General features: G+C 41.5%; 1 long non-coding RNA gene across 1 annotated transcript in view; it reads left to right on the top strand.

Annotated features, from left to right (window-relative positions):
• The first annotated feature begins 451 nt into the window (after positions 1-451).
• The window catches only part of LOC307199866, a 63,884-nt gene continuing 39,063 nt past the window's right edge, over positions 452-25,272 (top strand). Inside the window, exon 1 of the long non-coding RNA XR_013832251.1 lies at positions 452-517. This is a non-coding gene — a long non-coding RNA (uncharacterized lncRNA). The remainder of the gene's footprint in view (positions 518-25,272) is intronic.

The raw sequence follows: 25,272 nt of genomic DNA, 5'->3' as shown, positions 1-25,272 counted from the left end.
GTTTTCAAATCAGATGGAAGCTGGTTTGAGGGTAAACTTATCAGACAGCAGTATTTCTCAAGAAACGACAGGATACATATGGATTGTGCCTAATGTCATGTGTACTCAGCTTCAAACACCAGCTGTGGGAGCACACTGGAGCCAGAGTAAATGGTAATGTGTACACAACCTAAGTCTGGGGGTGTTTTCAAACTTTTCTGCTGCCGCTTCTCTTTGCGAAAGCAGGGAGACCTTATGCAAGAGAAGCTGATCTGGACATAACGATTCCTTGCTTATAATAATGACTGCATTGACTCCAATTATTTATGCTTAATGACTGCTTTAAGCTGATTATTTCTTTGGTGGGGTGGGGCAGAACAGTGAGGGGGCCTGTCCTTCCCTTTCAGGTAAACAGGACTTTATGACAGGAAACCAGAGCAGGCTAATGTAAACAACGTATTTTGCCTACCTTTGTGTTTCAGCTCAGTAGCTCGATACAACCACATTCCTCCACAGACACGTCTTCCCTTATTGAAAGGTAATGGTGGGAACCAACCTAAGGACATGCAAAATGCAAGATTTTTTAATCAATGAGAAGCTATTAATTTAACCAACTCTTCCTGTAATAATATTGAGACAGACTGTCTGCCTGTTTTTACATTATAGCTAGCTTTGCAATCTGTGTGGAACGTAATGAGGTGTGTAATTTTTGTGAATTTATTGATTGTGAATAAGTAGTAAGAATTTAAAGCTGACAGATTGTAGCACTTTTCTCACTTAGTTCTTTAAAAATTAGCTCGTTTAGTATCAGCTGTTGACTTTTGCCACCGCATATGGAATTCATTTTGATGGGGAGTTTTTTGGCGGGTGGGGGGAAGATAAGTTATATTCGAATAGAGTCTTGCTCTTATTCAACAGATCAGGGAAAAGCTTGAAATGTATGTAAAATCTCCACTGCTGCTTCAAGTGCTCCACTTAACAGCATGATCCTATGCATGCTTTCTAAAAAGTAAGTCTCATGGTGCTTACTCCTAGGAAAAGGAATGCAGGATTGCCGCCTAAATAATGGAATATAGGGGCACAGCCTGGTGGCATTACAAGTGTTGGCTTAATAGTGTATAAAATAATGGATGAGCTCATCTGTACATAGAGAACATAAGATGAGTCTGTTGGTTCAGGCCAATGGCCCATCTAGTCCAGCATCTCCCAGTGGCCAACTAGATGCCTATGGGAAGTTTGCAAGCTGAATATAAACAACAGCACTCTACTGTTCGAGCAACAGACCCTTGCTCCAAATCTCTTATTTATGTCACACAGGGACGCAGGTGGCGCTGTGGGTTAAAGCCTCAGCGCCTAGGGCTTGCCGATCGAAAGGTCGGCGGTTTGAATCCCTGCGGCGGGGTGCGCTCCCGCTGCTCGGTCCCAGCGCCTGCCAACCTAGCAGTTCGAAAGCACCTCCGGGTGCAAGTAGATAAATAGGGACCGCTTACCAGCGGGAAGGTAAACGGCGTTTCCGTGTGCGGCTCTGGCTCGCCAGAGCAGCGATGTCACGCTGGCCACGTGACCCGGAAGTGTCTCCGGACAGCGCTGGCCCCTGGCCTCTTAAGTGAGATGGGCGCACAACCCCAGAGTCTGTCAAGACTGGCCCGTACGGGCAGGGGTACCTTTACCTTTACCTTTAGGCTGACAGAGATGAGAAATAAAACCATTTTTGTGGTAGCAACCTCGTCATGAAACTCCCTTTCCTGGGGAGCCTTTCCAGACAGACGCCTTGTGATTTTATTGATTTATTTTGACAAATATTGGCAGTCTATTAACAGTGTTCTCTGGCTGGTTCAGTTCTCTGAATAGGGGGTTAGCTACCTCTGGTCTAGTTGTAATGGTCTAGTTGTTACCTGCTGTCAGGGATTGGGCTCAAGAGGGGGAGATGGAGGAGGAGGAGTGGTGGAGTGGTGGAGATCACCCCCCCCTTCTCCTGATGCTGCAGGAGAGGGGGAAGGCAGCTCTAAATTACAGCAGGGCTTTGAGGAGTTTGAGGAAGGTCACAGCTCAGAGATAGACAAACGGAGAAGTTGGGCAGTGCTGGAAGAAGAAGGGGGGACTGCAAAGGGGCAGCTAGATGACACGTTGTCACTGGAGAGCATTTCTGATCCCCCTTCTCCCAGAATGTGATGTTTGTTAAGAGTACAGGAACAAAGGACTCAGAGACATTTGGCCACAAGTGGCCACCGTGAGGGAAGATGCTGTTGCTAGGATTGAGGGAGGAGGAGCCTAGTTTGGAGCAACACCATTGTTGAGGCTTGTTGCGTTCTTTTGCCTCTCGCTATTTGGATTGAATAAAACTCATTAAAAATACAGTCATACCTCGGGTTGCGAGCGTGATCTGAGCGGGAGGCACGTTCGCAACCTGCAGCGTTCGCAACCCGCAGCGCAGCATCTGCGCACACATGCGCGTGATGCAATTCGGTGCTTCTGAGCATGCTCTTGACATCATTTTGTGCTTCTGCGCATGCACCGAAACCTGGAAGTAACCCATTCCGGTACTTCCGGGTTCAGCGCAGTCCGCAACCCGAAAACGCGCAACCTGCATAGTTCGCAGGCCAAGGTATGGCTGTACCTTGTTTTCTCTGCTGCAACTGGGGGAGGAATAGCTTTCCTAAGCCTTGGCAGAGCCTTGACACCTGCTTAACCCCTTCAGGCAGGGAAACCTGAAGAAGAACCTCTGGTCAAAATGTGGAGGTGGAGGTGATCCTTCAGGAAACTTGGCTCCAAGTCATTTAGAAAATGGGGCAGTGGGAACAGTTCACAGAAGCTGACTGCATCAAATTTGCGTAGGAGTGGGTGAATTTGTCCATTTTGGTTTCTCTTGTTTTCACATTGTTCCAGTCTTAACATTCAGTTCTCCACATTTCCACCTCGGTCTGAGTTTTCTATTTTTAAAGCATTTCTCCTAATATGCACATTTTTATTTTTTTTATGTGATTTTGCCTATTACGAACATTTTTGCAAAACATTTCCCCTAGCACATGCTTAAAACATTCGTGTTTAAATAAGCCTACCCAGTCGCTTAGAAAGCTGAGGTAATTTCAATCTGTTTTTGTATTTCAGCTTTTGTACGTTTTAAAGTAGGTGTTGTGGGTTTTTCTTCATCTCAGTGTTTTTGCTCTCAAAAAAATGCTTTGAGATTTATTTATTTTTTTACAAGCAAGCGGTGTAAACATTCTATGAAATATAAATAAATAAATAAATAAATGTATGCATGTCATTTTCACGAATATACGGTACACATTTTTATGCACACTTTACCACAGTATATGGATCTTTGTACACATTACTTGTCTGGAGAACTGCACTGCAAAATTCAGAGAAGTGTGGATTTTGAAGGATGGTTGCATTTCAGCTCTTTTACTGTTTCAGAAAGCATGAGTTGCGTAGATTTGCCTTTAAAAGTGAATCAAATTCCTCCTTTATTGCTAGGTATGACACACAAGGCAATATCAGCAAGCCAGCTCTAGTTTAGAGCATAAAATGATTCCAACTAATAGCTGGATAGGCAGACTTTAAAAAAATATGAGCACATACCTAATGTATAACTACATCATTTTAAGAAGAAGATTTTCTAAATCAGTTTAAACTGCTCCCCCCCCATCCATGCTAAGTTATGGCATATTTCTACAATAAACTTAAAAATAAGTATTCAAAGAAGGAACCTGCTGTCAGCAGATGGTTACAGGATTTTGCAGTTCTTGATTGATCTATTATCTCTGCAATATTTCTCTGATCTTTTCATCTGCATTCTGCACACCATCTAACACCTTATGACATTATGTGTGATAGCTGTGGTACTTCTATAGCTAGCACTTATATTTTCTGACAGGTACAGATCTGTCTCGAAACAATTTTTGCAAAGTCTTGAACATTTTAATGTATTTTTGTCAGGATTTTCAAACCTGATATTAAGTGAGTAGTCAACAGCTGTTGATTCATATTGTATGTGTGTGCGTGTTTTAAAACACACACACACACACACACACACACACACACTTTCTTTTCTTTTCTTGCTTTTTGATGTATCTTTTCTCAGATATCAAGGAATGCCAGCACAACTTTGCAATTAACTCATATATTACTTTCTGCATAATGCACTTGAAGTCCTAATTAAAGAGTTTAATCAGATAGAGTGAGCTCTGCTTTTGTCCGTTGAACTCATGCACTCTGTTGGTAGCTGAGTGGTACACCGTGTGTTTATTTAAGCACCACATGTATGCCCAGTATGTTTTCATTTGTGTAAGGGACATGCATGCAGAAGTATGTTGTCATGATTTATTAAAAACACTTATATGCTGTCTTTTATCATAATGAAAATCATTGCAAACAGGTCAAAACTTTAGCAGGATTTTAAATACACTTGTAATGTAATAGAAACTACAGATAATTTAGGAGAAGTATTGACTTATGCAGATGAAAACAGAATTAAGAAGACCCATGGATGGGATAGGGGGAAATTCAGAGTAATCTTGATATATGAATGTGTATGACATTTTGATGTAACTTTATCCTTTTTCTTTTTTGTTCTTCTTTCTTTCCTTTCTTTTTGAAAATCAAATAAAAAAATAAAAAAGTCATAATCAAACTTTGTATTTTTATCTCTAGTTATTCTGAAATAAAAGTGAGGTCAGAGTTGCCGAAATAGTTTTTTATGAAATCTCTGGTGCTTCCCCTTTTTTCTTGATGGGTTGTTATTTTCTAATAAACATATACAAGTGCAGATCACTTAATATCAGTAGACAGAGGAAAAACATGGTGGAAATTGTACCACTGATGAGCTAATCAAAAAGATTTAACGAGATTGCCACTGAGTCACAGATTCGAAGGTGCCTGTTTACATGACAAATTAAAACTGAACAGGCTACTGTACAATGCTGACCTGATATGTTTAAAAGAGCACTAAAAGAATAAGCAGGTAAAACTATTATGAGATGAACAAGAGTTAATGTGACCAGGCATATAATATAAACTACATCTAAAAAATCTGCTGGATATAAATCAATGGGTCATGAAAATTTAAGGAAATTTAACTTGCCTAACTCCCTTTCCTATTTAATAGGATCCATTAAATAGGAAACAGTATAGCTAGCTAATGAAAAGAACACCAAAGTTATCACGTTCTGTTGTGTCCTCCCTGGGTCCTTTTGTCCTTTGATTGCACTGGTAGATAATATTATTTTGTTCCCAAGGAAATATGTCCCTTTGATTAGGTTGTAGATATTCTCTCATTTGTCATTGTTCTATCGAGCTCTGCCATATAACAGCAGGAACCCTTGATTATTTAATTGCTTGTAAGAACTCATTAAATCTTACTATCAATCATGGGACATATGGTAAATATCACCCAATGGTACAAGAGATTGTTACAGAGACCTGTCACTAGGGTATACCATTTGCTTTTATATTATGAGTCTATTGTTTGGTTGCCCGGTCACAATTATTTTTAATTACTAATGATTTACAGAGAATTGTTCATCTACTGATATGAGCATGTTCTTAGAAAGAACACAAAAAACACTGGCAATTTAAAAAGTAGGCGTTTCTGGACAGCTGATATATTATAGCAGCTAAGAGAATTAACTTTGATCCATGAACTTGCTGGTTCAAGGCTCACCTCAGCCATGACCTCACTAAGTAGGGCTTCTTCTGCAACGCAGGAATGAGGAATATGGCTTTGCAGGCCTGTTTTTAAGTATTACTATGTTAGCATATGTGATGTCTTTTGAGCATGCTTAAATTATTGCACATTTTCATTCATTTTATGGATGCTGGTCCTGGGCCAATGAATATCTGATCTTTATACCAACTTGCTGGCTTGAATGTGGATGGAGAGTTGAATAAAAAGTAAAGCCAAGGAGGTCACAACGACAGGCCAAAGGTGCCCACCTTCCAGGAAGATAACTGCCAATACCATATTGGCCCGAATATAAGCCGCACCTTGAAAATTCAAGGGAGGGGGGAAAAAGAAGACAATACCCAAATATAAGCTGCTCCCTTAAAATTACGCAGGCACTCACACCTGTAAATGGCAAAAATCTACAGCGATATCGTAAAAGCCAATTTTTGTAAGGTTGCAAATTTAAGTCACACTTTAACTTTTCATGGTCGGAATTTGGAAAAAAGTATTTCATTTAATTGAACATATTAATATTATTATTATTTATTCAACTTATACACTGCCCTAAACCCAAAGGTCTCAGGACGGTTCACAAAAAAACCACAACGTATAAAATCAAACCAAAAGTAATAACCCAATAACGTGCCCCCTCCCAAGCCACATTGGGTGTCAACCAAAGGCCTGGTTAAAAAGGAACGCTTTTGCCTGGCGCCTAAAGGTGTATATGTGATTTCTGAACATGAAGGAAATCTAGAGAGTTCTGAGGAAAGAGATTGGGTTGTACACAGCCCCCCCCCATCCCAAATCTAGGACTGGAATGAGTAGCTTAATTTTATGCCAATGACCTTTTACTTTGAAGTAAAAAATAAATAGAAATTGGTGACACTCTGGTTAAACATTCAATTTTATCCATTTTGAAGGCAGTTAAGCAACGCAGTCATCCTAGATCGCACCTTTTGCCTTCCGCTGGGACATGCTAGGCCTGATGAGTGGTTTTTATTGATAATTTGAAAGTAGTTACCAGATCACTTGGCTTCTTTTCTCTGGTACCAAATGGACTGCTTCAAAAGTGGGTTGAGGACTATTGTTTTAACTACTTTTAAGATCACTGTGTAAGAGATTTATCGCAAACAATCATTTTGAAAAAGGGTGCCCACTAATAAGATATCATCCAATATAATATTATAGTATTATGTTAACCTCAAATATAACTTTAATCACAAATTGTTACTGTGTCTAAGACATCAAAACATTTTATACAGTGTGAAATGATTTCAAATTTATAGATGGCAGTACTACTTAGGAGGCAATCATACTACAGAGCTGATGTATATGCTTCACTCTTAACAGTCGAATGGCTTTAACTAAAGGGACTCCTACCATCATCTATTGATGAGAACTTCTTTACATTACAGTAACATTATTACTTTATAGAGTTGGGCCAAAGAGGTCAACCCAGGAGTAATGAATAATGCCTTTCAGTAAAACCAGAGAATGATTGTTTGCGTGGCAATCTCTCGGTGAAAGTTTTCCAAAGAGGCTGTGAGCTTATGCCACAAAGTACAGAAAGTCTTCCAGGAAGCAAGTGCTGAAGCTTAGATCAGGGAGCAGAACCCATTAAAAGCCATTAAAGAAACCCAAACTATAGTCTGAAGGTAAAAAATAGATTGATCTCCTGTAGCTGTAAAAGCAATAGAATTTCCATTTATTAATTAAAAGTGCATTTTATGTAGTTTGATGTGATAAATTGTTTGACTGTTTAGATTAATTCTTTCAGAAATGCCCCAAAGGCTATTAACATTGATAAATTATGCACTACTCCTTGTTAGGTTTGATAGACAGCTTTCACAGGTAGGCTGCATTTTTCTTTGGGGATATAGGTGGTTATCTGTACTTAGCAGCAGTGAGAATTGCAGCTTGTCCTGCTTTCTCAGCTAGGAAGAAACAAAAGATCCCAATCCACATCAACACTCTTTTGGGTGCGATTCTCGTTTCATCCTTTGAGGATGAAAGGTCCTTAGTCTTAGGCTATCCCGTCTGGAATCTCCCATCTTGCCCAGTAATGTATTCTGGAGAACAAATGGATGATTTGGTACAAATCTCATAGGAGCCCTGTTCACATATTACTCACACAGGGATTAGTCATGATTCACCTTCAACCCTGATATCATGGAATGCACCTAGACCAGGGGTCGGCAACCCGCGGCTCCGGAGCCGCATGCGGCTCTTTTACACCTTTGTCGCGGCTCCGCAGATCCTCGGGGACCCTGAGCAGAAAAGCAGAAGTGCCAGAAAGAGGAGAGGGATGGAGCTGGGCAGCCGAGCCGGGCAAAGCAAGGCGGCGGCGGCAGCGGAGCTTGAGAGGCGGCGGCTGCTGGGATGGAGGAGGAGGCGGCAGCGGCCAGAGAAGGGCTGCTGCTGCTGCTGCTGCTTCTGCTGACGGAGGGAAGTTCTGCCTCACCTGAGGCGAGGGAGAGAGAGCGCGCTCGCTCGAGGGAAATGGCGGGGCAGGGTGTGTGTGTGTGTGTGTGGTGGCGGTGGTGCTTCGGGATCCTTTTCCGTGCCTTGCTTCTGAGTGGCCGCCGAGTTGAGGGAGAGCACCTGAGGTGAACCACAAAATGGGCCCGCCCTCCCTGTCAGGGAGGAAGGGGTGAATTATGTCAGTGACAAGGAGGGGGGTCCTGAGGTAGCCAGCAGGTGCCGTGATGCGGCATCTCGGCCTCAGAGAGAGGCGGGGGAGCATGAGAGCAATTGCAGAGGGAGGGGGGGCTGTTAGGCACCAAAATCCTGCATGCGGGATTTCCCCCGTTCTCTTGTGCCTATGCAATTGCTGCCCTTCTCCCTTTCCCCTCGAGATTTGCTGCAGAGACAAGCAAATGAAGAAGAAAGGAAAGAGTATTAGCTGACATGTCCCCGGATCCCATGGAAAGCACCACAGATTCCTTTGCTTACCAGCTCTTTTTATTTTAAGTTGGCTTCAAACCTGTAATTGTGTAGGTGTATGTATGTATACATATACACACATAAATATTCATATCTCTTCCCTCTCACCTTCCTTTCACCCAGTTTCTCTGGCACTGGTTTATAAATGCTGCTATGTAAAAATGATGAGAAAGTTGCACCAGCAGAAGGAATGGATATGTGCTGTTAGTAAAAAGAGAGGGAGTTGAACTGCAGGGAGGGACAGACACTTTTCTATGTATTAATTTGTATAATGCCCTCTATGCACATGGTGCTTTGCAAAAAATGGATATGAGAGGTACCATACCCCTCTTTGCTATCTGAAATAGACTCAGGGAAAAGAGAGAGAATGGGGGAAGGGGAAGAATGTGTGGTTATTTACATTTGGCTTGTTTTGTGGCTCCCAGTTTTTTTCTTCTTCTTCGGAAACAGGTCCAAGTGGTTCTTTTTGTCTTAAAGGCTGCAGACCCCTGACCTAGACGATGCCAGAGAACTTGCGACCCTCTAGATGCTATTGGACTCCAACTCCTATCATCTGTAACTATTGACAATGCTGGCTCATAGAATCATGGGATTTGGAGTCCCACTTCATCTGGAGGGCCACAGGTTCTCGATCCTTCCATTAGGGCATCAAGGCAGATGCTCTTGCATTAGGGTAACCTGCTCTTTGAGGTCCCACTCCGTAAGATCTCAAATGCTGGGTGAATATTTGGGAAATATTCAATGACTGGCAAATATTAAAGAGCAAAAATCTGCATTTTTGAGAATTTTGGGGAGCAAATTCATTTCAGCTCCAGTTGGAACTGATTGTTTCAAATCAACCCGTGAAGTGTAGCTGTATTCACTGCCATCTTTTAGATGCCCATTCAAAATTATGTTTATCCAGGTAGTTATGCAGGTATTGAAATGCAATTTTACAGGAACTCCAGTGTAATTTCAGGAGGGATGGTGCCACAAAGATCTTGATTGTGGCTGTACAATGCGTCATTTATCAAACAATCCATCCAAAATTGGTACGGAAAATGCAATATTTAGGGCTTTCATGTTTAATGTACTGTCTCTTATTGTTTACATTGTTGATTTTAACCAACGGGTTGTACATCCCCCTGTGTGCAGTTTAGTATCTGGCATCCACTGTCATTTGAGGCCAAATGTACGAATGGCAAATGTACCATTTTGGCAGCAGCACATGGCTGCCTATTGATTCTGAATTGTTAGCTGTTGCTGGCTTGTTGGCACAATTGAATACTAGTCCCAAATGAGTATTTTGTGCTGTCGAATGCTTTCCAGTACACAAAGCAGCCAGCCAAGAAGAGAATGATAATTCTGGAACCTTTTCCTCATGTTTTGTGCTGTTTTTTTAAAGTTCAGCATGAGTTGGACCATTGTAAAGCTAAACTTTCATAATACAGTGTATATTTCTAATTGTCAAGTGTCTGTGCTTTCAGGAAACCTTTATATGTTTTATAATGTAATAGATAATATTGGGGGGAGGGGGGAACAAGCTTTGTCTTGTCCGTCTAGTTAGCTAACCAAGCTGAAACAAAGAGCAATGGATGAGTGTTATAATAGCCTAATTCATCCTTGCATCGCACATATCAACACATTGCTATTGACATTTCTATGAACTGAAGCCCCATTGAGCAAAATAGTTTTGCATGTATATTTAAGGTGAAAATGCAGTCATTCTGCTCTTTCTCCCAAGGCAGGGGTAGCCAATGTACTGCCCTCCAGATGTTGTTGGATTTCAGCTTCCTTCAGCTGCAGCTAGCATGACTTATGGTGAGGGATTATGGAAGAGTTAAACAGCATTTCAGAGGGCCCTATGAAGTGAGAAGTGAGAGCTGGACCATAAAGAAGGCTGATCTCCGAAGAATTGATTCTTTTGAATTATGGTGCTGGAGGAGACTCTTGAGAGTCCCATGGACTGCAAGAAGAACAAACCTCTCCATTCTGAAGGAAATCAGCCCTGAGTGTTCACTGGAAGGACAGATCCTGAAGCTGAGGCTCCAGTACTTAGGCCACCTCATGAGAAGAGAAGACTCCCTGGAAAAGACCCTGATGTTGGGAAAGATGGAGGGCACAAGGAGAAGGGGACAACAGAGGACGAGATGGTTGGACAGTGTTCTTGAAGCTACAAACATGAGTCTGACCAAACTGCAGGAGGCAGTGGAAGACAGGAGTGCCTGGCGTGCTCTGGTCCATGGGGTCACGAAGAGTCGGACACGACTAAACGACTAAACAACAACATGTGTCTACCCTTAGAGAATCTCAATGCAGTATATCTCACTTTGTCCTCAAAACAGCCCTGTGAAGTTTGTTAATGATTCTGTCTATTTTGTTTTCAAAACGAGTCTATCATGCATGCTGAATTTTTCTAGAGCTTCTGCTTTTTTATTTGGTTATCCCTTCAAAAGAGCACTTTTGGGGTTTGCTGGACTCTTTAGTTATTGCAGTTAACTGCTAGAAAATTTCTCCCTTTCAGCTTTGAGATTGGCATGTCTAGTTGTGGACTGAGGGCTGGATTAGATGGATCTCCGTTTGAAAGCGGTGCCTTTGTTTTTCTCTTCCTTGGATACCAACCCATTGCATTTTAACTTACTAGAAGTTGGGTGGTTTTTGTTTTTGTTTTTGAAATTAGCTCTCCTTTCTAAATCCAATAGACGAACCAGTTCTTCTTAATATGGGAGTCTACCTATAAAGACTGAAAGAGTCAGACAAGTGCATCCTTCAAATCTCTCAGTTTTTTAACATGGAAAAATATGACACAGTCAGAAAGCAGGTGAGTTTGGAGTTGCATCATTTTTCCCATTAGGCATAAATGATAAAAGATAAGAACAGAGCTGGAGTCAGGACTTGGAATCTTTGGGCAACACCCACGGTCTCATCACCTCACCCTTGACATTCCCTTTTGAATCAAAATTCTTCCTGGCACTGCATGCTCCGTAAGGTAGATAGATCTAGCCACCATTTAAATTTTCCCCAGTGCTTCAGAGTGCCATGGCATCACAAGAATCAGATGATATTTATATTGCAGCTAGACTGCCCATGACTGCTTAGAGCAGGATGGGGAATCTTAGATATAGGTTCTGAATTTGGCCCTCTCGTTCTCCCCATCCAGCTCTGGGGATTCTCTTCCAGCCAACCTCCCCCGGACAACACCCTTTACTCTCCCTACTGTAGACCCGAATCAAGTGATCCTGCCTGTCTGGAACGTGTCCTTAACATACCCCACAAGTGTCCTGGAAGAGCTTTGTCATCTTGTTTTTTTATCGTGAGAGAACAGCGGCCATTTTGGCTGCTGCGATTTTGCCTGATTTTGCAGTGCGACCCCCTGCACCATAAAAATTGCTTTCTTCGGGGTCACAACACCCCCAAAGCACGTGGCTTTTGCCACTGTGTCTCAAAAAAAATGCTTTATGTGTGTGTGAGGGGTAGGAAACTGTGGCGTGAAGTCGCATGGGATCACAACAACCAAAATGCCTGCCATGCTCTCACGATAAAAAATGGGAAGATGGTTCCTGTGAATATGGCACCCAGGATTTTGGTTTCAAAGTGGAGAATGGAAAGTGTTTGTGTAACGCTTTGGCTTTGGTATTGGTAGAATCCAGTCTAGGACAAAGACTAGAGGCGCATCCATTGTTTTGTTTACTTATGCATCTGGCTCTGCCTACCACAGACATGTGGCCCCTGGCAGTGGTTAAGCTATGTGCTCTGGTTTCAGTGGGATTTACCTTCATTTATTTCTTTGTGCTGGATGAGGACCTTCATGAGGGTGTCTTGTGTTGTGATGGTATGTGCCCAATGACACAACTTGCCTTTCCACACTCCCTTTCTCCTAATACGTGCACCAGCACTTCAAAAGTCACCCTAGTTGCTCAAAACTCTCTAATTGAAAAACTCCGCAACTCTCTGTGACCCCCTTTTAAAGTACGTATCAACAAACAACACAAACAGGACTTGTCAGCGCAGCAGAAAATAAAGCTGCCTGTTACATGCACAGTGTATCTTTAATGATGTTTAAAAAGGAGCTAAACATCTCCATGGGAATTCTAAAAACACTTATCTCTGAGGCAGTTATTTAGCTTCACAAGGCTTTGTTGTTTAACAAGCTGGAGAAATGGGTCACCTAATGTTATATTAATCAGTAAATTAATATTTTAATTTGATTTTCTTTATAGTTGAGATGCTTGCAGCATCTCCAGTGTTTTCTCTCTGTATGTGCTGGTGTTAAGTGGTATCATTATCATATTGTACCTTGGGGTGGTGAGATAACAGGGTCCAGTGATAGCTCTATTCTTGGGAGAAAAGGAGGCTCATCCTAACACATGTGCTCTTTTTAATGGTGTGCGAGGACTCTTACAAATCAAAGTTCTTTCAGATGACTCATAAGCTTTCTAGCCTAGGGATGGGGTAATAATTTAGAAGGGTGCTAGAATATGCTCGAATTACAGCGATCTATAAGGGTGACCATTTACATATTGCTATTTATATATTGCCCCCAAGAGGACCTGCGCGACCAAAAAAGTGGACATAGTTTTGCATAAAATTTGCATATGCTAATTTATATGCATCGGTGAAATAATTACTACAATTCACACTGAAATACAGTATATCTCACTGTAGAGGGGATGATTGTGTCTGTTGGGCCTGACTCAGTCTACTGTCCAGGAGCTAACAGTTGGGCCCCGGCTGTCCTGTCTTAATGTCCTTTATCTTTATCATTGGACCAGAGAGCCCTTCTGACAAAGAAGAAGAAGAAGAGTTTGGATTTGATATCCCGCTTTATCACTCCCCTTCAGGAGTCTCAAAGCAGCCAACATTCTCCTTTCCCTTCCTCCCCCACAACAAACACTCTGTGAGGAGAGTGGGGCTGAGAGACTTCAAAGAAGTGTGACTAGCCCAAGGTCACCCAGCAGCTGCATGTGGAGGAGCGGAGACGCGAACCCGGTTCACTAGATTATGAGTCTACCACTCTTAACCACTACACCACACTGGCACACTGGATTGTCTTCTCTAGAATAGGACTCATGGCCATACTAAGTGGGTAGAGGTCCTATCAAACATGTCTGCCTGGAATTCATTCATGTCCCACTCTTTTCCTCCCTCTCTCTCTCTCTTTCTCTCTCTTTGCTGACCTGTTCCTTTTGCGCTTTCCTTTGGAGGACGAGGGGGAAGAGAAATTGGCTGCAAAAAAAAGCCACCTCATTGGATACAGAGCCACTCCACAGGCAGAAAATGAAACTCTTAGCATGTTTTCCATCAATGGAATCATCAGGTTTGACTGCACACCCAACGATTCCCTGCAGGGAATGGCATTTTAAGTGCAATCCAAACCCAGGGTACACCAGAAAGAAAGAGTTTAGATTTGGTGGGTCTTGGGCTTTCCTGGGACTGAGCTGTGTTAAGTCTCTTGTTTCTGGCTCAGCCAGGCCTCAGCCAGCAGAATTTGAGACTGTATAGTTTATCCTGGCATAAGTCCCCCAAAAGGGACATTGCAGGGGTGTGGCAGGATAGGACAAGGGGATATTTGTGCCTATTGCAAGAGTCCTTTCAGCTCAGCCATGTGACCTGGCAATGCAGTGAAACTTAGGAAGTGTAAGTAAAATTCCTCCAAATTTCTCCTAAACAGATTCTGGAATAGGGGTAATATGAACTGGCATAATTTATGCCAGCTTTCTAGAGTTAGCATCACTCTGTCTGTATGTAACTGGTGACCAAGAAGGAAGCCACATGGGACCTTTCCGTGACTGCAAATAACACACAGCTTTGTGCTGGGAACCACACTGCACAGCACTAGCATTCTGCCAGGATTTCTGGGATTTGTAGTCCTAGAATCCAGCAGGAAATGATGTTTTGCTGGGGTGTGGGTTTTGTCCCAGCACAAAAGAGATTTGTAAAGAAGGAGGAGGTGTCAGCAAAAGGAGGAGGTGTCTCAAAACCCACTCAAGGCTTCACACCCCTTTGCTTGAAAGGTACACAAAGCCTTGACACCCACCCACCCCTTGGGGAGAAGTTGTGAGATACTCATGCATCCCTACTAAAAAGTAGACAAATTAGCATCATTTGAAGAAAGAAACTGCACATCATTTCTTTTATTTTTTAATTTTTTTATTGGATTATTATGCAGATACAAACGAAACAAAGTATACAAACATTTCAACTGAATACAGAAAGAAAAGAAAAGAAAAGAAAACAGAGCAAACACAAAAACTAAGAACATAAGTATAATACAAGGTAACTATAATAGACATCCCAGAATGTCATTTCTCTACTGACATGCTGACCCTTCTGGGGTGAATTTCTTTTTATTATGTTTTTGGGTTTTTTGACTTCCATTGACCTCACGGTGGTTCATTTCCTATAACTAAAACAATTTCTCTGTATTTCAATATATTCCTCATCTTGGTATAAGGAGACATTTTCCCACTTACGGGTTTATTCTAAACACAACCAAATCTGCACACCATTTCTATGCCTCATAGCACAGCCCCATTTTGTTATCACTTCATTATCAATCTCCTTTAGTCTAAACAATCCCAAATAAGATTAAAATATCTTTGCAGCACAGATTTAAGCTCCTTAACATATCAATGCCATTACATTGTTCTCCCCATTGATATTTTTGGATACTGAAAGTAAATCAATATTATTAATATAAACCCCAAATTGATTCACTTTTCCTATTAAAAATGTGAAGGCTGAAAAAAAGTCAGGAGCTAATGATTTCTCTTAAGTCTGCAGCAACCCTTTAATTAAATCGGAAGTGGTGGGTGGGGGGAATACATTTAAAGAAATATCTAAGCCTCACTTAGGTCAACCAATTTTTAGAAGTGAATGTTCTATCATTAATAAACTGGAGGAAGATCAGAGTAATAAAAGAACAAAAAGATGGAAGTGCATTGAAATGATAAAACAATATGTAATCCCCAGCTTTCAGTGTCATTCAGAATCTAGCATTTCATTACTTCAACTGCACTGACATTTTCATAATCTATTTGAATTATGCAGGAATATAGAGACTGTGGTGTCCCAGATGTTGCTGGACTTCAACACCCATCAGCCCCAGCCACTGAACAGGGATGGTGGGAGCTGTAGTCCCGCAACATCTCAAAGGTCTCCTGTTCCCCTCCCTTGTAATAACAGCATTTGCACAACAATCCTTACCTGTCTTAACCCACCCAAGTACCAACCTTGACCGAGCCCACCTCTGACCCCTGAGCAGAAAGATGAGAAGCTAACATGGATAGAGCACTTAGAAGTAGCAACAGAAGTGGCAACCAGTTGCTTGCTAGATAACGCCAATTCCAGCGTATATGCAGAACTGAACTAAGGCCTCAGCCTTTCTGAGGGCCATATTTAATAAATCAGGCTGGTCAATAAATAATTTTGCACAGCTGTCTTCACAAATTCTAAGCTATCCCTCCCCAACATCCTTATAAGCATTGATTGTGAGCTGTTGAAGCAGCACTTCATGTTCATTTCCTTTGATGTACTTTTATTTTACACGGGGGAGCATTTGCACCAGTCTTGTATTGTTGCATTCCTGCCTTAAGCCATGTGAAAAACATTTTATATATTTATAAAAACTCATACCTTCTTGAACGCAGCAGTAACTTCTGCATCCAGCCTTCAGCAACTTTGCGCTATATTTCCAGAAATGCGGGCCAAAAAGGAAAGGACGCAAAACCAGTATTTATTTTAACTGATATTTTAAAACTACTGGCAATCTGTTCTAGTCAAAGCAGTATGGTACAGTATTCATTTATAAAAATGCCAGGTGTAAAATGATGGCAAGCATGTATATTAAATTAATCACTTAAGTGTTGGGGGGGGGGGGAGGATCAGAATTACTATACAGTGCTGAAAGCCTCTAAGTCAATCCTTACTGTCAAGCTTAATGTGATACAATATACTTGTACAGAGGAATAGGAAGGAAATGTCTACACCGCATGCTGAAATAAAGAGAACCAACTAGCCATTTACACTCATTTATTTAGTAACCTTCGGGATGAGATCATCGAATATCATCTCCCTTTTGGAGTCGTATAACACACATTCCACTATAACACTGTTCCAACTCATTACTCTGTACAGCTCAGTGTCTCCAGCAGGTTCCTGTACTCATCAGACCTTTATGTGGAAACTGTAGTAGTTCAGCCATGTCCCATAGAACAATATTATAGAGGGTGCACTGCATTTTAACTCTTGCTAAGGGCCAAGCTTAAACAATGCTATATTCATCCATGGATGAACAAATATGGTATAGACCTGGGATATCCAATATGGGGCCCATGAGATGCTGTGGACCAGAACTCCCATCAGCCCCAGTCAGCATGGTCAATGGATGGAGATGATGAGAGCTGTAGTCCAACAACACTGGAAGGGCACCATTTTGGCTATCTCATGTCTAGATGAAGTTGGAATAAGGCAGCTTCCTGGATGCCTTAGTCTAAGAAAATCAATGAAACTAGAGCTGAGCCAATATTTCCCAGAAGACACTCCACCCCCCCCCCCGATAATATCCTTTTTTTCCTCAGCTCTCTAGAAAAACAAGGCCACTTGGCAGAATTTTCTCCACCATGTTTTTTTTTTTTTTGTGGCAAAGCGTGTTCTCCTTCATGGAGAGCACGTGTTGCGGTGGGGGCCGCCAGGACACTCCAAAGCTGGGGACAGGCTAACTGATCGTTGGCCACTGATGCGATTGGGGCTTCCCTTGTTGTTGGGAAGAAGTTAATGTTGCCATTTGTTGATTGACAGCCAGAAATGCTAAAACTCCTTGCACGAGGCTAGGGCTTCCTCTTTTCGACCGTGCATCGGATTGCCCGCCCCCCCTCCCTAGAATTAAGGGTTGTTCGCTTTGACCTTGCTATGCCTGTCATGGGGTCGTGAGGGGCAGTGGTTGAGTGCCTGCCCTTGGTAGGTTGAGTGCCTGCCCCTCTAATGCTGCTGCTGCAAGGGATTCCATTAAAGGAATTGGGGGCTAACTATTGCTTGTGCACTCTGTCAAGGGGGCTCGGGCCATAGCAATGAGCTCCTGGTTGCATTTGGGGTGAGGGCAGGTTCCCTGCTCCGTCACTACCCCCAAGTGTATTCCCCTATTCTGACTTTCGCATCGTGCGGAATGTCAGTCTGTCCCCCATGGTGGGGGAAGATAGTCGCAACCAATGCCTAAGCAACCACTCACAAATTTGTATTTTAATAAAGTTGTGGCCAAAATCTTAAACAAAAAATTCTGTGTGATGTGTGAGTTATTGGGGTGGCCCTGGGGACCTCAACACGCAAGTGTTATTTTCTTCTTCCCCGATGCCCCAGAATGGATACTATGCCCAGGGCATCCTGGAAGATGCCAGATGATGGCTGCAATTACAGTTCCTGCTACTTGCAGAAATGATGTGAAAAGGTCCTCCCAATTTCTCTGCCCACAAATAGGGTGAAGAATTTTGAGCCCTTTTTTCTGCATAACTGTAACCAAGCAAGCATTGCTACACATACATTGGGAGTGAATTTACACTGAAAGCTGAACACAACTTGATTTGGGTGAACACTTTTTCATGTTCACCTCTCAGTCTAATATCTCTAAGAGCCTCTTTCACATACATTCACCGTTGCATGCATCCCTATGTTGCAATCGTACACAACCACGCTCCACAAGTCATAGAGTTAGCTGTTCTTGTGGTTCTTTCCCATCACTGCCCATCTTGGTGAGGTGCTGACGGAGAGGGAAAGGTCTGTGGCAGCTTTCCTCAATCTGGGGCCCTACAACTTCTGTCACCCCTGACCATTAGCTGTGCTGGCTGGGGTTGATGGAACTCGTAGTCCAAAACTTCTGGAGGGCCCCTAGTTAAGGAAGGTTGGCTTATGCAATGGACCCAAACAACGTGGTTATGGTAATTCACAAACATAGCGCAGCTGAGTAGGAATCACAGCATGAGGAACTGCTTCCCAATCTCTGAATTTCCTCCTCCACAAATAATAACCTGTAGCCAACCAGAGCATTGCTGTCAACTTTTCCCTTTTCTTGCAAGGAATCCTTTTCAGAATAAGGGAATTTCCCTTTAAAAAAAATGGAAATGTTGACAGCTATGAACCAGAGTAACTCTTGATAATAGTACAAGGAAGGAGTAAAAACCATTTGCCTATTGGAATGGCTTAGGTTGTTTTGCAGTGCAAAGATGCTTTTGCAGAGCTTTGTAGATTGCACATGGTTGTAACTGGTCTTCGTATCTCAGGATAATGCTTAATTTTATGCAGCATCCGTGCAATTAGAGATGGGTGAATAATTCATAGTGTATAAATTATCCCCCCCAACGAATTCATTTTTCTTTGTTTATAAAATCTTTGTGCAAACTCTTGTATCTTGATTAAATGTGTTCAGTACAAACAACTTTTCATATGAGCTGTTTGGGAGGTTCGTTTTCTTGCAAGCGCTGTTCGGTTATAGTCACAGTGTCATTTCTGTGGCTGTCAATTATAGTGTACTTATTTTACCTTATTTAAATTACTTACCTGCTACTTATTGGGCAGCAATTTCAGAGCGGGTTACAACTAAAATGGTTCCAAGTTCACAATGCATTTGCTAGAAACAAGCCAGGAAAGTCACAACCAACTAACTACAAACATCACTACTGGTATTAAGAGTCCACTAAAAACCCAGGCAACTAATGATGTCTTCAACTGGCATCTAAAACTTTGAAAAGTAGGCAACAGTCATGTCACAACTGGGAAAGAGTTCAAAAACTGGGGCACCACCACCAAGAAGGTTCTCCTTGCATTGCCATTTAACAGACTGAACAGGGATAAGGCTGAAAAAAATCTTTGACTAGCCCGACAAAATAGTTAATATGTGTACCGCATATATATATCAGGGATTGGGCCCCTCGGCCCACCAGAGATATTGATAGGAGTACTCCACCTCCTATCAGCTCCAGCCAGCATTGCCAGTGGTCAAGGATAATGGGAGTTGTAGTCCAACAACATCTATAAGGTCACTGGTCTCCCATTCCTGATATATGTTTATATATGTATCTGTTATGCATCTCTACCAACTTTTTCATTTGGCCTCACCCACCTTTAGCATGCAGTCCCCTGGATGGTTTCCAGTGGTGCAGTGGTGTAAAAGAAGATAAGCAGGTCCAGAATAACTTGCACAGAAGCACATGGATGTCCTGAAATTCAGAAAACAGGAAGGCACAATAAACTTAGATCGAACTTCTCTGATTGGACCAATTTGAAGGTCAGACTGCAACAAAGACAAAGCCTTTGTATGTAGAGCCATTGTATGTATAAACATATACACCTCAACCAGATTTAGCCTGAAAACAAACCCACTTGCTTTATTAAATCACCATGCCTTTAGTACATTAAAAAATGAAATAAATGGATGAAATTGGTATTAGCAGATTTCTTCACCATCTGTGAGTCCTATTGGAATCACTTGTTCTTAAAATGCATCCTTAATTACTTCTACACATAATGCATTTGTCAGAAGACTAATTGGAAAAATGACTTCATTGAATGAGTCATACCATGACCTCTGAGGTCCTCATTAGACTTCCTGAAAAGACTAAAGGCCAAGGCAGTCATTTTAAGCACAGCTATTTGCTGGTAAAGATCTTCCACTAGTAATGCTGATAACCAACTATGAACAGTGGTGGTGTGTGAACTAATGCCTGGAATGTTGTTTGTTTGTTTGTTTCTGCTTTATTTTTTAGGAAACTGAAGCACACATTATACAGGAAAATTGGTTTCCAGGTGGAGAAATCGAAATTAGAAACAGAACTGTTAGAACCCAATACTAAGAATTTATCAAGAATGTATAACTTGCTGTTGAAGTGGAATACAATAGATGAGGCAGTGAAGCCAGCTATGATTAGATGGGCACAGGACATAGGCCATGACATTATGTTTGCTGACTGGGAGCAGTTGTGGACCACAGGTATTAAATTCACGGCATGTAATGCCCTACGAGAAAACATTATGAAAATGATTTACAGGTGGTACATGACCCCAGTCAAACTTGCGAAGATTTATCATTTGCCCAATAACAAATGTTGGAAATGTAAAGAGACTGAAGGTACCTTCTTCCACCTTTGGTGGACCTGCCCAAAGATTAAGGCCTTCTGGGAAATGATTTATAATGAGATTAAGAAAGTACTTAAATGCACCTTTCACAAGAAACCAGAGGCATTTCTCTTGGGTATGGTCGGCCAGCTGGTGTCGAAGAAGGATAAGAATTTCTTTTTGTACGCTACTACGGCAGCAAGGATTCTCCTAGCAAAGTATTGGAAGACACAAGAGTTACCCACGCTGGAGGAATGGCAGGCGAAAGTGATCGACTTTATGGGACTGGCAGAAATGACCGGCAGAATCTGTGACCAAGAGAAAGAGACTGTGGAAGAAGATTGGAAGAAGTTTAAAATATATCTTAAGAGCTATTATAAAATTGAGGAGTGCTAAAATGCTGAGGGAGAGGAAGACGTAGAATTGTAGCGGTAAATTGTGTTTAGTTTGGGGGGAAATTGAAAAGGAGAATGAATTTATATTTAATTGGCTAAAAAGGGTTGTTGAACAATTGTTAAAATAAAGGATGCAAAAAGGGGAAGGTATGGGGAAGTCCGAGAAAAGAGGTTTATGGAAATAAGGTAAAGAAATTATGATTTTTTGTGTTTGTTTTTATGTTGTTTTTGTGTTTGTTAAAAATTGGAAATTAATAAAAATTTTATTAAAAAAAAAAAAAGCACACATTATATCCTTACACAAAACATGTTCTTGTTGAGAACCCTTCCCACCATGGTAGATGTGGTCAATGGGAGCTCTTATGCTTAAGGATTGTCTTCAAATTAGTAAATCTATTTAGGAATGGCACCTATCAGTCTTCAAACAGGTTGTTAGAGAGCTTCCTGTTACAGATGGATGAATATGTTAATTTATGCTTCACACGGTTTCTCATTTTTCCAATCATAACTTCAGTTCTCGACATTTCTACATCAGTTTGCATTTTTTTTAAGTCCTCTTGAAAAGTTGTCAGCATATTTGTGCAAATTTCACCTGCTGTACACAATGTTATATCAATTTCCTCTAAAATATAAATATTGTTGCACAGCAATTTTCCCCAATATAATGTATTTTGTATGTTACAGTGGTACCTCGAGTTACAGACGCTTCAGGTTGCAGACTCTGCCAACCCAGAAATAGTACCTCGGGTTAAGAACTTTACTTCAGGATGAGAACAGAAATCACATGGTGGCGGTGTGGTGGCAGTGGGAGGCCCCTTTAGCTAAAGTGGTACCTCAGGTTAAGAACGGACCTCCAGAACGAATTAAGTTCTTAACCCGAGGTACCACTGTATTTTCACTATCAGATGCATCTATCTGCACACTTTACCACGATATATGGATTTTTGGATATTGTACATTACTTGGCGCTCTCTCTCTCTCTCTCTCTCTCTCTCTCCTCTCTTTCTCCCCAGGCTTCCACCAGCAGATTTATTTTCATAAGCCTCAGAGGCAGTATGGACATGATGCTTAATTTTATCCTGAAAGCTCACCAGTTTGACCTTTTATGAAGGTCCACTAAATATTTATCTGCATCTGAAACTTGGAAGGACTGCACATTTCACATCTCTATGTCTCTTGTTGCTCAACACACCTCATAAAATATTTGACCTTGAAGTATGGATGGATGAAGGGAACAGTTATACAGTTGACAGGTTACTACAGACATGCAGGAATGAAATAGGAGGCTGGGCGGAGGGGAGAGCACAACACTCTCTCGCACAATCTTTAACCAAACATTAGTCTGGGAGAGAAGATGAAGCGAGGCTACTGACAACAAGCTGTAGATGTTGACATTCTCATCACCACAGAGCAGGCAGAATTGCATCTACACAATGCCTCTTGCTTACATGATGAAAAGCGGAGGGTGGGGGGGGGGAACAGATTTTTTGCTGAAGAAAATGGATGGAAGTAAACCATTTTCCAGCATCTTAAACTGCCAGAGCAGTTTTTGACAACTTTGAATTGCCTCAAAATTTTGGATTAAGAGAAGGATAACTCCCCAAATGGATTAAAAGAAAGATAACATCTCCAAACTCCGCAGTTGTTCAAAAATGTACACTGCCATACAAGGCATTTTATAGCATTTTATAACATTCAGACCATTTATTTAAGTTATTTTTTTAAGTGTTTATTTTAACTACCTTCAAAGGTACTTTGTATGCTACTTTTTCAGATAAACTTAGTCCAAAATGTCTGGAGGGCACCGGGTTGGTGAAGACTGGTGTCATAGATCTGAATTGCATTATATTTCTGCAACGAAGAACTTCTGCTGTAAATAATTTGAATGTAGGACTTCGGTTTGGATGATAAATTGTGTAGGCTGTTGGGTTGAACCTTTCACTTTTTGAAATGAGATGCCCCATAAGTGAAACTTAAGCAGCAACTGTTAATATTGCAGGAACCTGTTTGTCTTACAAAATAAAACCATGTGAGATAAGAACCTAGTGCTTTGTATTTCCCAGTTTCTTGTATTTTTTTACCCTTCCCTTTCATTTTTGTTTTTAAAAAGTCCTTTTGTTGGTTTTGTCTGTTTATAACCAGTATCTATATTTTAGTATTTTACCCCCTTTGAATTTTGTTTTATTTTAAGTGACAAGATTTCATCTCAGTTTGTTAAAGAGAACCAGCTGTTTTCCTCCAAGATAATTTTCTGGAGCTGTTGTTTGCCATAATTACACTGCAATTACACAGTCATATCCATAAAAGCAGATGAGGGTTTTCTATGTGTCCTTCTAAGTCATTGGAAGTCACAAAAATGATAGATGTGGGTTTGTCATAGCTTGACTGTTGCCCTCTGTTGGCAAGATGTCAAATCTTTTTCTTGAGTGTGTGTTTTAGGGAGAGAGAGAGAGAGAAAGCAGGAAGAAATAACTTTTCAAACATATTCACATATCCTGCCTTAGTCATGGGCTCTTCCTGATGGCAATGGAATCTTATGTGGTTAGACTATGTCCAGTCTTTATTGAGCATCCATTCTGATTTGTTTTCAGAGAAGTTAAATGGAAATGGAAATTTTTCCTGATTTGCTTGCATGCGTTGCATGTCAACTCGTTAATCAATCATTCATCCCACACTTTTCAGTGCATTTTTTCCATCACTTTCCTAATCGGAAAAGTTTCTTTGTTAGAAAAAAAAGGAGTGGATTTGTTGTGACAGGGTGACCGAGCACCGCTATCCACTTCAAGTACTTTCTTTCTTACTTTCTTTGATGATCACTTGTAGCTGAGTAAGATTGTCTTCCATAAACACGGTTTTAAAAGTGAGTCCGTAAGTGACTGTGGAGGCCAATTCTCAATCCAAACATCCTTCCACAGTGGGGACATAGGTTTCCAGGCAGGAGTTGATCACGGTGTGGATTTGCCAAGTGTGCCTTCCTCTTAGCACATTTCTCCCTTGTGTCCTGAGTTTGAGTGTCTTCAAACCCCATGACACCTTTGGTAAAGGGTGTTCTCCAATGTCAAATGACTTGTGCTAGAGTGGGATGTCCGTAGTTGATCTTGTTTGATCTTGGGACCATCAGCTAATCCCCACCCCCCGAAAAAAGCTCAACAACTCTGGCTCCCTAAAAAAGAAGTGGGAGTAGATCGCAGTCTCTTGGAAGTTGGACAGCCCTGTGCTAGAGGAACCCAGTGTAAGGATACCTGATTACACAGTGGGAATTGCTCCAACTGCTCCCCATCTTCCATGTGCATAATGTGCCATCCCCAAATCTATTCCAGAGAGTTAGGGAAAACCCCAGAAGATATTTGCTGGAGGGATAGAACGGGGAGAAGGTTCTGTCGTGCAAGGAAAATCCTCACACTAAGGGAACCTTAGCCTTATTACGTCACTGAATACAAGCCGAAAGTTCCAGAATGTGCTTGAATGGATGGTGTGAATCACTTGGGGAGCCTACATGTTTAGAGCAGGCTCCCTGCTCCCTGTCTTCTCCATCAGCATGTGGACTGCAGAAAGGCTGGTTTAGAGATATGTGATGGCGTGGACCTCAGTGGGCCTCACTCTCTCCATGAGGACCTTAATAAGGGCTTAAGTTTCAGCGACGTTCTTGGAGGAATGAGATTTTCATCATTATTTCTGACAAATGGGAATGCTCCTTTCTAAGGTGGAGTGGGGTGGTTAGGCGGCGAGGATTTAGTTGGGAGATAGGCTTCTGTAGGCCCCTACAAATGTGAGCTTTGTGGAAGGAGGCACAGGAAAAAGAATAAGTGCATTAAATTCACAGGTCACACCATCCGTTTAAACAAGAGTTGAGGAATATGATTATTTTAAATAAAAAACAACATTTATACTGGAATGAAATACTCTGGCCTTGCAGGCAGCTGAAATACCAAAGGATAAATGTGCCTCTGTTAGCCTACCAACTCTCAACATGCTACTAAACTCACATAAATAGTGGAAGAGATTAAAGAAAACCATGGCTTTAGTTTTATTGCTGAATGAATAAAGGGCCCTTCCACTTATTTATCATTTTCAATTAATGCATTTCCAGTTACCACTTGGATGAATGAGTTATGGGTAAAACAGTAATGATTTGTTCCGAAAGGCCGATTTACACATTACAGCCAGCACATGTAAGATGCTTTGAATTGCTTCACGTGAAAGTTATTC

The sequence above is a fragment of the Podarcis cretensis genome, assembly GCF_951804945.1.
Source record: "Podarcis cretensis genome assembly, chromosome: 12".
Lineage (NCBI taxonomy): Eukaryota > Metazoa > Chordata > Lepidosauria > Squamata > Lacertidae > Podarcis > Podarcis cretensis.
The sequence above is the reverse complement of the archived record's forward strand: the minus strand, read 5'-3'. Positions and strand labels throughout refer to the sequence as shown.